This window comes from Ctenopharyngodon idella, chromosome 24, assembly GCF_019924925.1.
Source record: "Ctenopharyngodon idella isolate HZGC_01 chromosome 24, HZGC01, whole genome shotgun sequence".
Lineage (NCBI taxonomy): Eukaryota > Metazoa > Chordata > Actinopteri > Cypriniformes > Xenocyprididae > Ctenopharyngodon > Ctenopharyngodon idella.
In genome coordinates this window covers 8,585,983-8,594,751 of record NC_067243.1, presented here as the reverse complement: position 1 = coordinate 8,594,751, position 8,769 = coordinate 8,585,983, and the positions used below count along the sequence as shown (strand labels likewise).

The 8,769-nt window shown below is 34.6% G+C and overlaps 1 non-coding gene across 1 annotated transcript; it reads right to left on the bottom strand.

Annotated features, from left to right (window-relative positions):
* Nucleotides 1–2,487: 2,487 nt before the first annotated feature.
* LOC127507862 (U4 spliceosomal RNA) lies at nt 2,488–2,628 on the bottom strand. The gene has a single exon (XR_007928504.1). It is a non-coding gene; the product is annotated as a U4 spliceosomal RNA (small nuclear RNA).
* Between the last annotated feature and the right edge of the window lie 6,141 nt (nt 2,629–8,769).

The window sequence follows — 8,769 nt, the reverse complement described above, 5'->3', positions numbered from 1 at the left end:
ACTTAACACAAAGCTACAGAGGCTATTTTATATGATTCTATATTATTATTTTTTCAGTTATTAACGGAGTTATTTTTTTTTTAAAAATATATATTTTAATAATAAAAAGCCATCTCTTTGTATATATGTTGTTATTATTATTATTATTATTAGGGTAGTATATAAATTCATCACCATTTATCCTAGTATTTCTATGTTGTTCTATGAACAAAATCTTTGTAAGGCTGGTGTTTGATTGGGCTCTCTCTCTCTTTCTTTTGTTTTTTTTTTTCTTGCTTCATATTTCATGCCGTAATATATTCTATGTCATGTGATTCCCATGTACCCCATGTGATCATGCCATATGCTAATAGGCTTGTTCGATTTGAAGCACCGAACAGTCTGTGCAACAAGTCTTTTGTTTCCTATTGTGTCAGGTTCCCACTGGGTTCAGGTATTTCTCGTTTTCTCATTAGTGGTCAGTTTATTTATAGCCCTGTTTCCTGGTTATACTGTAACCTGCTGTTGTGATTTTATTGTCCATGCCATATCAAGTCAAGTTCATGTTTATGTTCGAGTTATGCTTATTTTTTTAAGTTATTGTTTTGTTTTTGTACACTTTTGGAATAAACCGCACTTGGGTTCAGAACTCCGACTTGACTTAAGTCGTTACGATCTTTGCTGTGTCCACAAACAAACCGTCTCTTATTCACATGGATATCAGATTTTTTTCTGTTCACCAGCTGTCAGTCATCAGACACAATGCCACCTCACCTATGCACTACATTATTTCTTTGTAACATCATAACTGCTGATTATACATTACGTTATAAAGCTTTTTTTAAATGTTTTTCTTTAGTGTATCAATCTTATGGTCAGTCTGACAAAGTAATACATTAGGGTTTTTTAGCTGTGAATGTAAAGCGTTGTTAAAAAAGTCATTTAGTAATTTTGTTTTTCGGAAACACTTTGGGTTTGTAAACAAAGTAAAATATACGGTTTAAAATTTAAAGCTTTGTCATGTCCATTTTATTGTCAATCTGAAATTGGAAATGGCAACAGAAAAATAAATGTTAAATATCTTTAGCATTCATCTACATTAGATTAATCTACCAATGACTATACATTTCATAATGTTGGTGTGGCTTTGTATCTGAATGCAAATCTTAGAGTTAGCCTATATAATGTTGAGTTAATCTGTTTCTATAGAAACTATCATCAAGTTGTTTCACACTGGGATTTCTCTCAGGAAGAGGGATCTGGGGGAAGGCTACACAATATTGCTAGGCAGCATGTCCTGTTTTTTATGTCAACAAAATCCTGTTTGCTTAAAATCTGGTTGCTTAATTAGCAGCAAATCAGCATATTAGAGTGATTTCTGAAGGATCATGTGACACTGAAGACTGGAGTAATGATGCTGAAAATTCAGATTTGCATCACAGGAATAAATTAGCCTACATTTCAAAATATATGCAAATAGAAAGCTTTTTTTTTTAATTTGTAATAATATTTCGCAATACTACTGTTTTTACTGTATTTTTGATTAAATAAATGCAAAACGTATTGTATATTGCCCTGACATGTAGACCTATATATCCGGGGTTTTTTGTCTCTAGTCGTTCCATGGCTTTTCAATACGGTGTGGCCATCTAGTGGTCATAACAAGTATAGCACGTACCAAACTGCGGCGTTCCGGTTTTTTGTTAAAAAAAAAAAAAAAAAAAAAAATGTCGCATTGATTATTTCACTTATTTTAGTACCAACACACAGACACGATAAAAATGAAATATAAATTCATAAATTAAATCTGTGATATGTCCATTTTAACTATGCCTAGGCTATAACTATCAGTTCATTTGGCCTTCATATAAAAATTGTGGAATTGGGGGGGAAACATTAAAGGGATAGTTCAGCCAAAAATGAAACTTCTGTCATCATTTACTCGCCTTAAAGTTGTTCCAAACCTGTGTGAATTTCTTTCTTCTGCTGAACACAAAAGAAGATATTCTGAAGAATGTCGGTAGCCAAACAGTTGCCATTGACTTCCATAGTATTTTTTTTCCTCCATACTATGGAAATCAATGGGGCCCAACAACTGTTGGTTATATTCCATATTCTTCAAAATATCTTCTTATGTGTTCAACAGAAGAAAAAAAAAATTCACACAGGTTTGGAACAACTTGAGGGTGAGTAAATGACGACAAAATTTCATTTTTGGGTGAACTATCCCTTTAAGGAAAACCCGCGCTGGGATTCGCTCCTTTTGAACCAGTCACGTGGTTTCAGCGAAGCCTCATACGTCATAGATCACGTGGTTTTGACAAAAAAGAAACAAGCTCTAATACAGTGCTTTAATGTGATTTTTTTTCTATCTCATTCTCCACAAGCTTATTTAGTACATTGACGACTTTACATTATTCGCCAATCTGTTTAAAAACAGCTAAACTTCACAACGACACCTTCCACCACAAAACAAACATTTTCATCTATTTTTCACCAAATAATCAGTCTCCGTAAAGACCGTCAAAAATTGCCAGTGCCGACTATATTTCAAGTCGTCACGGCGGGGTATTGGGTAAAGTTTTCAATTAGCAATAATCGCGCCTCGGATAAACCTCATAGGCTACGATACTGCCACTGCGCAAAGCTAAAGATTATTTTTCTCATGGCCAGTATTACCTCAAACATACAACACTTTACAGAGACGGTAACCAAATGACGCTCACGACAAGTTAACCAAGCGAAAAACGATGAAGACATTAGTAGTGATATCAATTGAGCGGTGCGTCTAAAATGTAAAAATAAGCAAAAATAGCATTTTAAAAAATATTTTCGCTTACTTTCGCGTTGCATCACGGGAACGCAGTGACGTAGGAGACACGTAAGGTCGACAAATGGTGGGGAATTTAATTTCAGAGCAACCGTGAATCCAATAATATCCGCGGACCTGATTATACATGCAAGTAATCCCAGAAAACAACCCGAAATATGACATAAGAGAGTTATAAATCCTAATATAAGAGCAAAACAGCATGGTGACATCACGGCGTCGCTCTGATGCAGTACATTTAACAACCGCTAGATGTCAGTAACAGCTCGATTATGAGATGTGACAACCATCAACCGAATCACACTAAAACTGCAACGACAATCCACAATCAAGTTTCAATATATACAGAATTATTGTACAGCTTACTGCTGTTATATTAATGTGTATAAAGAGTGGGTTGTCAGGTTGTTCATTGTGCTGATGCTGACAGAGTTCAGCGAGTCTGTGACTGACAGGATGAAGTCTTCATGATCAGCACAACCGTCAGTCATGAGGATTTCATTTCTAGATCTGCAGCTCACGTTGACCTACATAACCTAAAAGTTTGTGTTTGCATTCTTTAAACTCATTAATCATTCAGATAAGAACTTTCTCAAACCTATTTTATGAAATGCATTCTATAGTTCTTAGGGCTTGATAAATGTAGGACACATCTGTCTTGATTTATTGTTGTAGTTTCTCTATCCACAGTGTTTGTCATAGATGTCATTGCACACTTACTGTTCTAGAAATCTTTTTAGCGGGGATAAAAATGTGATGTTAGTGCTAGTTTCTGTTTATATATATACTTTTTTTTTGTATTTCTTTTACCTCTGTGTGGGTCCACGATGGAGCTTCACACGATAAAGCGCATATGAAAGCAGCCTGAGGGCCCTGTCATCCCTGCATTGATTTGGATCCGGATCTCAGGGCTGGAAATAGAGATGAACAGATGGCAGAGTGATGGCACTGGATCAGGCTGAGCGGCCGGGCCGGGCCGCACCCACGCCATACCCGCTGCACCGTGAAATCACTGGGGGTTTTGCACCATGCCCACACGAGAGCTCTTGCTTTCTCTGTGAGAAATAGCTGCTGCTCTGAAGGATAAAAATTCCTCATGTCATGTAGGAACAGCTCCGCAGCCAATACTGAAACTATAAACATACTTACTTTTATTAAGATACTTATTAATATTATAAAGAAATAAAATAAAAATATACATGTATATTGTTTTAGTAGTAGTAGTAAGTTACTTTAAAGTTATTATTATTACCAACAATTTACTTATATATATATAAACTTATTTTTATAGAGCAATTATATTGCACTAGAGCAAAAAGAATTCATTATTATTACTTATTAATATCATAACATAAATATAAAATAAAAATATTAAAATAATAGTTACTTATAATTATTAATTTTACTATTATTATTGTTACATATTGACATTATAAAATACAAATATACATTTACCACAAAATGTTATTATTATTAAATTACTTATTAATGTTATAAAAAATAAAATATTTTTATAGAGCAATATTGCGTTATAGAGCACAAGTTAATTATCATTATTATTTTTACTAATATAATAAAAAGTAAAATAATATTTTATAGGGCATTATTGAATTATAGAGCAAAAGTTATTATCAACAAGTTACTTAATGATATTATAAAATAAATATAACAATTATAAATTACATTATTTTTTATTATATATTATATATACATATATAAAATAAAAATATAATTTATAATTATGTTTTATATATATATATATGTTATATATATATATATATATACATACTACTATATATTATTTTATAGGACAATTATGTTGCACTATAGAGCAAAAATAATTCATTATTGTTATTATTAATATTCTAAAATAAATATAAAATAAAAATATTTAAGAGATAAAATTAATAATAAATCATTTAATTAATTAATATTTTAGAGGGCAATATTGCATTGTACAGCATGAGTTAATTATCCTTATTATTTTATTAACTAATATAAAATAAAAGTATTAGATAAATAAAGTTATATCATTATGATTATAATTATTATTGGTAGGCCTATTATTTAGTTACTATTATTTATATTATAAAATAAATATAAAATATAATTGGATTATAAATTATTATGATTATTATTAAGTTACTTATTAATGTTATAAAACAAAATATTTTTATAGAACAATTATATTGCATAAGAGCAAAAATCAATTATTATCATTTTTATCATTACTAATAAATATGCTAAAATATAAAATATAATTATATTATAAAATATTAGTTTGTTATTTAAGCAACTGAAATGTAGCAAAAATGCATGAGAACTGAAAGAAACTGTAGGAGATCAAAGCAAAGCCCCAGTATAAGGTATTAGACTGATTTAAAAATGAAGACTGCAAGATGAAAATGAAGATGCATTTGTGCTCTTTGATCAAAGTGATGACAACAACCTAGTTATCTGAGTGTGTGTGTGTGTGTGTGTGTGTGTGTGTGTGTGTGTGTGTCAATTCAGTGAAGTTGGGATCATTATCTAGAAATAACACTGACATTTCCGTTTCGGCTTCACAAATGCAGGTTATTTATGTACGAGTCGGCTTGAAGTCTTACATTAGATCTGGGTGAATAAGAAACCAGAACTGAATGAGGCTGAGTGGAGGAGTGAATGTCATCTCTCACTCCACTGAATCATAAAACTATACAACTCACAGACACAACGCAGGACGAACAAAACCAACAGATGCAAGTGTGGACGCATGAATGGAGCTGATCTCAAAGCACACAGGTGGGCATACCTGCGCAACACAATTAGCACATGCAGCTGGTCAAAAGCAGGATTAGTCTTCACACACACACACACACAGAAATGTCTTCAGACTGCGTGGAACTTGTCTGTCACACAAACTGCTATGGGGATACAGCAAAAACCACTGTGTCTAAACTACAGCTATACACCTTAGTCAGGTAAATAGGCACCATATTGAATTTACTGCGAATGAAAACGAGGCTGCAAAGGGATAAATGTAGCCTACCCTGTGTCCCAATGTCCATACTATCATCCTAAATAGTATGTGAGATTACAATAAGTGTGTCCCAAAGCATAGTATATTAAAAAGAGTATGCCAAAAGTCCCCGGATGGTCTAATATTTCCGGTAAATCAACCCATTGTGCTTTGGAGGACGATTCAGTTTAGAACTACAAAGATAAATAAAAAAATGTGTTAAAAACTACAAACATGGCAGGTAATTCCTTCACTGAGTGTGACGAGACAAGAAACGTATTACATTTTCGACATATTAGGCATACAAATAAAACTACGAGTGCAAATTTTAATGCAAATTAAAGCATTAGTTCACTTCGGAATTAAAATTTCCTGATAATTTACTCACCCCCATGTCATCCAAGATGTTCATGTCTTTCTTTCTTCAGTCGAAAAGAAATGAAGGTGTTTGAGGAAAACATTCCAGGATTCTTCTCCACATAGTGGACTTCAGTGGGGTTCAAAGGGCTCTACACGATCCCAGCCGAGGAATAAGGGTCTTATTTAGCGAAACGATTGGTCATTTTCTAAAAAAAAATAATAACAATTTTATATACTTTTTAACCACAAATGCTCGTCTTGCACTAGCTCTGTGATCTACAGTAGGGCGAAAAACTCCATCTCATTTTCTCCTCCAACTTCAAAATCGTCCGATATCGGTTTTTTTTGTTTTGTAAAGGGCGTTTGACTTAGTCTTTGCACGTTTGCTTTGTAGACACTAAATCTGTACTTCCACCTACGTCACGCGTGACCTTTCCAAAGTGATTATGCCATGCATGGTGGATCGCAGAGCAGTGCAAGACGAGGATTTATGTTTAAAAAGTATATAATTTTTTTTTTTTTTTTTTAGAAAATGACCGATCGTTTCGCTAGATAAGACTCTTATTCCTCATCTGGGATCATCTAGAGCCCTTTAAAGCTGCACTTAAACTGACATTTGGACCTTCAACCCGTTGATCCCCAGTGAAGTCCATTATATGGAGAAAAATCCTGGAATGTTTTCCTCAAAAACATTAATTTCTTTTCGACCAAAGAAAGAAAGAAATAAACATTTTGGATGACATGGGGGTGAGTAAATTATCATTCAGAAGTGAACTAATCCTTTAATGCAAATATTATTTGCAAATAGTTCAACATGATTATTTCCCAACTAGAATTAGACCTAGAATTTTCTTAACTTTTATAAAAAAAATTGGTCCCCCCCAATGTTAAAGACATGGTTACGGCCTTGTCCTTGTGTAGCCTATTTTTTCACATTGTATATAGTATAGGTAGTAATTTTCAGGATGGTACTATGACAATACAGTGCTTTTGGATATGTGTACCAATAGCAAAACCAGCCTAAGCCAGTTCTGGTCAGAGTGGTCTGGTTGTAGCGTTGTTTTGGGCACTTTTCAGCTTGGGAGACCATCTTAAACCATGACCAGCAAGCCAGTTTAGGCTGGATTAAGTGTTTATTTTAGCAGGGATATCATATTTTTTTTACATTTAGCTTCCATAGTAATACCGTGGTAGTCTTTAAAGTCTCTTGAAGTAAGGTTAGCTTTTAGCTCGACATAAATCTGCTGCGTTCATGGCGCGAAAGAGTTAAAAAGGCAACAGTCGAAATGTCTGTCCAGCGCATATTTACACTGAGGGAAAAAAAATTAAAAACAGCACAGACGTAGGCAAGAACATCTGTGTGAACGACCCCTGTATTACTCAGAATTTCGTATTTGACAAATAGTCAACTTGCCGCTTTTCCAGAGGGACTGGAGTCTCTGAGAGGTGTGCGATGAATCAGATGCGGCGCTTTAGCGATATGTGCGTCTAAAAAAAGCCGCCTAGAATGTGTGATGAGTTTTTCTCAACTCTGCGATCTCACGCTATGCCACCTTCCTGCGTGTAAGAGCCTCCATCTGCCGCACAATCTTTCCACCGGCCCCGGGAAGCCACCTGACTGGGACGATTTACAGGCGCCAAGATCCTTCACTTGAACACATTGAGTCTGAAGCTTTGAGGGAAAAAAGACGCAGGAAAATTTAGCTGTCAGGGAAGTAAATCATTATAAATCAGGCTATGAAAACGGAATCGGCAGTAAGGCCGTATTGACTTTATGTCTCAAGGTCTGAAAGAGGATGGATGAGGAATTCACATCTTTTATGGGTAGTTAAATTTAACCAAGGCCCTTTTTTTCTGGTTTAGGACACATGGCGAGCTCTTGTTGCTCGTCTCGGCCAGTAGAGGGCTCTCTAACGGCGTCGAGCTCGAGCACATAAACAGACAGATGGAAACGATACTTTATTGATCCCTGAAGGGAAATTCAGTGCAAAACGGCAGCAGCATCAAATAAAGTGTGCATAAATACACAACTTTCAACAAACAGCACTAAACATTACATAGAGTACAGCCAATCGTGTCATATAGGGCCATATTGAAGTCTCACGCTATCCAGCGCTGTCATTAATGGCTCAAAATCAACTATTATGAGCTGAAGGCTATGGCTTAATATAAATTATCATAAAATATACTATATTTAATGCTTAGTCCTCCAATGCAAACACTTACAAACCAGTACCAAGATACAGTGGATGGTAATACTTTAGGCCTATAGTACTGCAAGGTGCTTCAAAGAATACCATGGTATTAGCATGATACAGGTTTAAAAAAAGTGGTAATTTTGTGTAAACTGCAGCTTTATTTTGAAGAGAGACTGATGTAGTTTAGAAATGCATTGCTGGAGTTAACCTCTGACTCAAATATTTTTGTTACAGCGTCATGATCTGCTGTTCTGCAGAACTGTGTTGTTTAACAATCCAGTCACACTTAAAAATAATTCAGTCGCACATGTGTCTGTCCGCTCTGGCCTGTAACTCATCACTCACATGGTTCCAGTGAAGGCCATTTCTCTGCACAGATCTCATTACCCAATCTCTCTCTTTTT